Source organism: Pavona decussata, unplaced genomic scaffold (assembly GCF_977016875.1).
Source record: "Pavona decussata unplaced genomic scaffold, jaPavDecu1.1 SCAFFOLD_78, whole genome shotgun sequence".
NCBI classification, from domain to species: domain Eukaryota; kingdom Metazoa; phylum Cnidaria; class Anthozoa; order Scleractinia; family Agariciidae; genus Pavona; species Pavona decussata.
Window position 1 is genome coordinate 320,447 of NW_028145496.1, and position 8,549 is coordinate 328,995.

The 8,549-nt window shown below is 37.4% G+C and overlaps 1 pseudogene across 1 annotated transcript; it reads left to right on the plus strand.

Moving 5' to 3' along the window:
• Nucleotides 1–705: 705 nt before the first annotated feature.
• Nucleotides 706–6,036, plus strand: LOC146476175 (uncharacterized; annotated as a pseudogene). The gene is made up of 3 exons (XR_014865639.1): nucleotides 706–1,331; nucleotides 2,831–3,087; nucleotides 5,869–6,036. The product of XR_014865639.1 is annotated as an uncharacterized LOC146476175 (transcript).
• Nucleotides 6,037–8,549: the final 2,513 nt, after the last annotated feature.

Consider the following 8,549-nt stretch of genomic DNA (forward strand, 5'->3'; position numbering starts at 1 on the left):
AAACCAAACATTCGTTTCCACTCCTCTGCCAACGCAGCACAACAGTTTGTTTACAAACTAGTTCCCTCATCCAGTTCGCAAACATTGATGATCATCGTAAAGGTTTTAGCTTTAAAATCGACCTTAAATTATTTGGTGTTAATATTGTCAAACTGGCATAAGTTTGGCTAACTGAGCCCATATAAAATAATAACACTAAATACAAACAAGTCAATTTATAATTCCTCAGAAGATCAATCAGACGCGCCCTCGATCTTTGTTATGCTAAATACTAAAACAACTTAAGAGGTTTTTTTTAATTATTTGGTGTTAATATTGTCAAACCGGCATAAGTTTGGGTAACGGAGCCCACTCCTCCACCAACGCAGCACAACAGTTTATTTAGAAACTAGTTCCCTCATCCAATTCGCAAACATTGTTGAACATCGTTAAGGTTTTAGCTTTAAAAATTGACCTTAAATTATTTCGTGTTAATATGGTCAAACTGGCATAAGTTTCACTAACTTAGCTTATATAAAATAATAACGCTTAATTCAAACAAGTCAATTAATAGTTCCTTAGAAAATCAATCACACGCGGCTACAGTCTAAATACTAAAACTATTTAAGAGGTTTTTTTAAGAGTTGTCCCTACTAAAAATAAATAAATAAATAAATAAATAAAAGGAAAGTCGAAACAAATTTTACTCACTGTGACTATGATGATAGTACATCATGGTGAGATCCACCGTGCTACAATATTGTCTAAAGATCATTTTGTTGCGGATCGTTTTGCAAGAGATTATTGTCAGCGCCACTGGTTGGGGCCGTTGAAGAAAACCCTTTATCACGATCTGCATATGTCGAAGTGCGGCACAACAAGCGACTAACGGGTTATGTTGTTAAAACCTTTGCATCTCCCAATTTAATGTCGTGCAGCCACTCATGTCTGAGAAACTCATGGTGTACTTCCACGAACTGCAAGGATTCTTTCAAGCAAAGTGACAAGGGAACTTGTGAACTGAACAAGCACGAGAATGCCCCTATCAACGAAGACACTGAGCTTGTTGATCAACCAGGTGTTACTTTCTCAATGTTCCTCGAGGCAGGTGCAGGATTTCTGAAAGCAAAATGTAGTTGAAACTTACTAAACAAATAATATATTTTAAAAAAGGGTAGTTTACTTTTTGAATGCAGCCGTTATAATCCTCTCACATGGTTGTAATTTTTTTCAGGGCTGTTTGATTGTTGGCTGCCTGAACGGAGGTACTTGATTTCTTGACGAGAACAAGGAAACTTTTTCGTGTTCGTACAAACTGCCGTGGAGTGGAGACAACTGTAAAGTTGAAATGGGTAAGATATTTTCTTTTCTCTTGATATCGGTTTAAAAACCAGATGATAAAGCTCAATATTTATTCAACAAGTAGAACTGATCGAAATCTATTCCAGTTATTCATATCCCAGAATCGTATTCCTTTCCGTCGCTCTGTACTTGAATTAAGGCAGCACTCAACATAGAATTTTCTAATACCAACAATAAATTTTATCGCAAATCGTGGCGACACACAGTGGACGAAACTCGGAAGTTTCGCAAGATTATGGATTTGCCAAAGCACCTTCGAATTGAATTCAATTTCGGACGTAGAAACAGTTTAAGGCGTAATACACGAGGAAGGGTGTTCCATTCAAAACCCTTGGACGCAGTTGAGTTTTTACAACCAACTTCGAGGTGTTTAGAAATCAAAATGAAACACTCTTTCGAGTGTTTGATACCAGCTTCTCAAACTATTAGTAATTCTTGGAGAAATTCAAAGCGAACATTTACCAAATTTAATGATAATCAAGAGTGAATGTCAGTAAAAATAGAAGAAAATTAAAAAAATGCGGCCATGGTCAAAAAATCGATTTTGCTCATACTTTGTCAGTTTGAAGGCCTAGGTAAGTAAGTTTTTCACTATAATTTAATAAATTGATTCTTCCTCAGGCAAAATATAGCAATTATTTTCATCTCTGCTTGTTTGTGAGCGAACTGAGCACGGATGAACTAGACACACTTTTCTCTATGACGCAAAAGTTAAAGATAATCCAAATTCAACGAGAAAAAAAGCTGACCAGTAGTGACTCAAATCCTCTGATACTTTAAAAAGACAGTTCAGTTCGGTTATTGATGTTTAGGTTAACGGGTTTTTGAAAGCAGAACTTTTGCACGAACGGCGATCAAAGTATGACAAAATTACAATTTAGCGCCACTGAAATCTTCAACTCTACATAACGAGGCATAATAGAATAAATTAACTCCTCGGCCAAAGTTTGTATAAAAAGGCTTTAAACTATTTTCAACGCTTAAAACGTTTTAAAAAATATATTGATATTAAATAATACTACTGCATATTCTATAATTCACCAATTGGTATATTTTCAAAAGCTGTGCAGTCATCAGCGTACTTACACATCTGTACACGATCTTGCAGTTGTTCAGGTATAGAGTCATCAAAGGCATCTATGAAGATATTGAACAATAAAGGAGATATAACAGATCCTTGTGGTACACCTGCTGGGCAAGTCCGTGTCGTTGATAGGACACCGGGGAGTTTGACTTGTTGTGTTCTGTCTTGGAGAAAGTTCTGTAACCACTGACACATGGACTTATTGATCTTTCTTTCCTTACGTTTTGATCAAAGAATCAAGTGCTCGAAAAGGTCAAAGGCCTTGATAAAATCAATGAATAAAGAATGGATGGTTTTCTGATATCTGCTTGAAGTCTGTTTCAATGTCTTCAGGCCGGTGTACTTTATTTATTTAACACGGCGTTAATAATATTGACTAACACCAGAGTTTTCTTTTTCTATAAGCTTGCAATTTTGACTTCGAAGATGGTTTTCTTGCCTGGAATAAGACCGGTACAGTGTTTAACAACCAGCCCACCTATGGTGATAATCCAGCAGCTCGCAACAGAGGCCAGCCGGCCAAACAACAGGGAGACTGGTAGATTGGAGGATTTGAGAACAGACCCTCTAAAACTGCACCAGCTGGAAGGGTGTTCCTGTTCATGATTGCCGGAGGTTGTGATATAGAAACAGTTCGTGCAGAGTTGATAACTGGGGACAAGGTAAGAGATATTACTACCTTCATGGCGTGAACCAGTTATTGCTTTTAGGATTTGCTTGTTGTTCTCTGCAGTTTTTTTAAGTGAGAATTCGAATAACAGTGACACAGGCATACTCGGAGAAAAGAAATCAGAGCTCTCTTAACAGAAGTCGAACCCATGACCTGGATTGACACCTGTATAATACAGTTTTTATCCAGTGAATCAACTAATGAATATACTGCCAAGATTGAAAATTATTTATTCTCCTTATTTTTTTGTAGATTTTTTTATTCAACTTTTAATGTATTCTCTTTGTAGCACCTTATTAACCTGATTGCTGATTGTCATATTAATTTGAATAGGGGGTGAAATGTTTCAACTGATAACATTTTTCAAATGGTAACAACACTGCTCTTCCTCAGTTTAAAAGGCCAAAGAATCCAAGGGGAGATAGTTTGCAACCAGTTTTGTTTTTTTATATTTATATCGTTATAATTATTACAGAAAATAGAATAGCTAATCGAGGCGGACTGCGTAACTTTTAAATTATAATTATTAAAATAATTATAACATTTTACATGAAAATAAAATAAATTATATGAATATCTGTCTGGATTTGTAAGAACATACCCTCAGAAATTAACCACATTTTGAGACTTTCTAGGCTGATGGAATATGCTAGTCCAAAACAAGACTTGATTTAGAGCTTATCACAAGAAAGCAAGGTCAAAGAATACTACAGACCTGGTATAGAAGGCTTGTCTTTGAAATTGGACATGACACTAGCACTGACATTTGAACTGACATGAAACAGGGCCTATTTGTTGACAAAACAAGTGCGACATTTGGCAATTATTAACGGCGCCAACGCATTTTAAATCTCACCCAGAACCCGGTTTTCAGCGGTCCAGTCTAGCTTTCTACAACAGAATCGGCTTAATCGGAGCAAGACAGCGTTTTAAATTGATTTTCCGTCTTCATTCTAAATGCAAGACGCAATGCAAATCACACCAAACGAGATCTGGAAATTATTTATGGCATTGAGTCCGGAGATCCGACCCAAAATCGCACTTTTCGACTAATCGATCACTAGCCTAACAGCGCTACAGTTATAACGGCGAAAAATATTCGAATAGCTTTTTTAAAATCACGCTTTTTGAAGAGAAAATCCTTGCCATTTCTTGTTCGTGTTTGGCCATATAACTTTAAGTCCCGGATGTTGACAAGACAATTTGAACAGGGAACGCATACAGCGGTTTTCAACAAGAAAATAAACTAAGTCTTTGGCTCTGTTAAAAATTCCCGATAATTTCATCTTGCCCGACTAGAAATCATCCCTAAAACCTACTTTTTAAAGCCAAAGACTGTTACCTCCTCAAGCAAAGCCCACAATATGCAAGCCTTAGTCCAAGCCCGAGTAACTGAAAATTACCTGTTAAGCTCAAAAGAGGACTACTGGTAGGAAGCATATTTGACGAGGCAGGAACTGCACTCGTAAGACTTCTTCCCTCACTAGACTTAATAATGTCCTCAGGAAAACTTTGTTTAAGGAAGCCAAACAAAACGCTGGGGTTAATGAATTTCTTCTCAGCTAAGAGCGCACCGAATTCAAAGCGAGTTCGTTGTGTCGTTTACAAACGTTTGAGAGAGAATGGGGCTACCTGGGCAAAACAATTAAAGGAGTCCATGTGGGGTAGTTGGGGGGAGAGAGGGAGAAAAGAAAGTTTTTGTCTTTAAAATAACTGCTGGTCACCCTTGTATCGTACATCCTTAAATTCGATAGGAAATGAAAAAAAAAGTTTTATGTTAAGAAAAGTCTGCAAAACTCATAGATTTCTGAGGGTATGTTCTTTTAAATTCAGACAGATATATAGTTATAAATATAAATAAGTAGATAAGAACAAAGAAGAATATACATAATTATATGCCTATATACATACACACACATACACATACACACACTATATATATCATATCACATATACACATAAGATATATATAAGCCTAATTATATAATAAGAGGGGAAAAACAATAACAAGAAGAAAGCCAATATAAAGTTTAATTGACAATAAGTAGCGATTTCAAAGATTTAAAGACGAGACGTCAACATAATCATCCTCATCATCAAGCACCGCAAGTAAAAATTGATGAATTTTGTACAAATATCTCTTCCTAAGCTTACGCAGATCAGGCTTCAAGCAATGCCACACCTTAGCTCCAAGGACCGAAAAAGGAATGAAGCCGAACACTCAATCACAGAAATTACCAGAAAATCTAGTATTATATGTATCAACATCACTTGAGTAGGTAAAGAGGCAACAAATATTCCGAGACGCAGAATTAGTAGAAATATCATGCATGAGACAACAAACCGTTTCAAAATAGAGCATATTGAGAGGAAAGAAGTTAGCAGAGATAAAGAAAGGGATAGCATGAGATCTATTATTTTACTAGTAAAGAACATTAATTAGCCGAAGGGCACGTTTCTGTAGGATAAGTATCTTTTTCAAATCATATCTGCGCAGCTTGGCCCCAAGCAGCAATGACGTAGGATGTAAATGGCAAAATCAAACAACGATAAATTTGGATTAAAGTATTTAAAGGGACGTGGTGTCTTAGCCGTGCAATAATTCCGACAACTCTACTAATTTTAGAGGCGATATAGTCAATATGATATTTCCAGAGTAAGTTCTTATCGATAAGAACCCCCAGGAACTTAACATAATCTTTAAATTCAAGAGAGATGTGACCATTTGACCAAGTTGATTTAGTTTTCGCCAGCATTTTGTTCCTTTTTGCAGGTTGTCAAAACTGCCACTGGAGCACGCCAAGAAACAATGGAGCGTAAGACCTGGGAGGTCGATGCATTTATTGGTCAGAAAGCACGTGTCAAATTGGTTGATTACAGCTCTGGCGGCTGGGGTCACATCAACTTTGATGACCTTAAAGGCGACATCAGCTGGGTGTGACCATGCTTCAACTGAATTTAATTCTTATTTTCAAGCTCTTTTCTTTGAAGCCGAAAAGGTTTACGCAGTACGAAACAATGAGGGATGAACATCTCAAATAATGTTTTTAAAATAGCGTCTGTAAGCTGTAAATGTGAGGAATAAATTGTGAAAACGCATGCTTTGATGAGAAGTGCCAGCACTGGCATCAGTGTAAAAGTAACTTTCAGCCTGCGTATCTTTGCGAATTTATGTGGCTCGTATTTGTACGTTATTGCGATGATTAGCCATCACTATGATCAGATACAACTCGCATGTAAGTTGACTCTCAGAGTCTTTGTTTTGTTCGTGCATTCTATATATATATATACCCTTTGACGACCCAACCTAAGTGGACGCAAGTTATTCTCAATATTTTGGCTTTTTTCAATTTTCAAATTGACTCAAAATCAGAGGCGACCTTACCGATGTCAACCTCCTTATGTTTATGAATATGAAGAATTGCGAGAGAGCAAATATGACCTTTGCACCGGCCATCCACAAGGTGATTACAGGGAGACGTGAGTAATCAACCGTGACTTGTGGGTCATTACGCACCGTACCAATTTGTCATGTTTTTGAAAACATGACATCTCTTGCTTTGTCTCGCTAAATTCTACAAACTGCGGTCAAAGAAAATCTTCTAAGACCCCAGTTCAGAGTTCATCAGGCTTTGTTCTCAGTTGTTCTCTTGCTCTCTGGGGAATTTACGCTTTTGTGAAGTTCTCATACTGAAGTAGGGTGGCCTACTGCTGCCATAATGATTTTCATTTTCACCTTCAAGTTATATCAATAAAGTTCCTCAATTTCTGTCCTTTCTCAGTGATTTGCCCTGGCCAGATTCATCATGACTAGGATTTTTCAATTTTTCCCTGACGGGGTTTTTAGTGGTAGGTTTTTTGTTTCGTCTTTCGTCCAGATCCGGCACCCCTATTCTCCATGAGCGGTTGCTCAGCTTTGTTAGTCTATTTTTTCCATCTTACCATCTTAGAATTTGTAAGTTTTGATTAATGTACTCCTTTATCGCTCAGAGCTATGCATGTAACTCAGTCTGGGGGATTATTATACTTTTCCGATTTCTGTAGTATCCGGGAATTTTAGACTTCTTTGGTGTTTACCATTTACATGGAAAACCCGGAATACCAGTTGGAAAATCAAATGGTATGCATCATTCCATTTGAAGTACTTCAGAAATTATGGGTTCTGGTCAGAGTGATGCATTTTCATTACTCATTTTGGGGTTTACGGCTGATGTTCGAGCATTTTGCATGTTATCTATCTTCTCTTAAGACGAGCTAAATCATTCCGTGTTTATGCCGAAAATTTCCATCCGGTTGGTCTGCGTAAATAGTAAGCACCACTGATTTCAGTATTTCGCCTTAGTGGCCCGGTCTTTGGCGCCCCAGCCTAACCGGCAGTTTGGCAAAAAGGTTTTTCTGTCTTGCAAGAGCTTTTTTTTCCAATTGGTAAATTTGAGTGAACTGTTTGTAGGTTTTATTTTATTTTATTATTTTTTTTTGTCCAATGTGGACTCCCGAAACTTATTGTATTTTCCTGACTGACATATGTACAATTTATACTTGGCCAAAAAGGTCTATTCCAAGGCAGCCTCGCGGCGCCAATGAAATGCAAAGAGGTCAAGGTTAAATTTCACAGGATGTCAACAACCCTCACTTTTATCTTTGTTATGCTTAACAAATACATTCCATTTTGCCGTGCGTCTGTATTCTAATAACGCACAGATGACGTCAAAACGTGGTGAGAACAAAGCAGTACCCTACAAGCCACAGGCGAGTAGCGTGACTGATGTTCTTACCACGTTTTGATATCCTCTGCGTGTTATCGGAGTACAGACCCACGGCAAAATGGAATCTACTTGTTTTATACAATAACACAATAACCAACTCTTTTGACCTCATTTCGCTAGCGAGCATCACGTCGATTCAAAAACTTTCAAGGAAACCATCAGACCATTTACACACACACGCAGTTCTGATCCTCCAAATTAGAGTATAATCCGAAACAATTTCACCAAAACTATTTTCAAAACTCACCTTTATTTCAGTAAGAATTTCTTGTCCCCAAAATATTACAGCTTGTCAGTCCCATCGCCATTATCGGATTTCTATCGTCGACAAATTTGGACAAATATTTGCTTCCTTTTCACGTCACAACAAAGTTCATTTTTTAAACCTAGTTGAGGTCACTCCCAACGGTCTTTATCAATTTCGTTGGACAGTTTTCCTTTCTTGCGAAAATTTGCCTTTGTTTGTCAGCTACTCGCAAAAATAGTTTGCAAAGCTTTGTTGACCAGTCACTCTGGCTGGACTCTAGACTCAGATCACGTGCGCCAGTCACACACACCACTCGATAATGTCAATCGTGCGTCTATACTCTAATCACAAACTCCGCTCCACCAATCACAACGCGAGTTTTACACTGATCATTGTATAATAAGTATTAGTATATACCACACAAATGAATAGTTCTTTTCG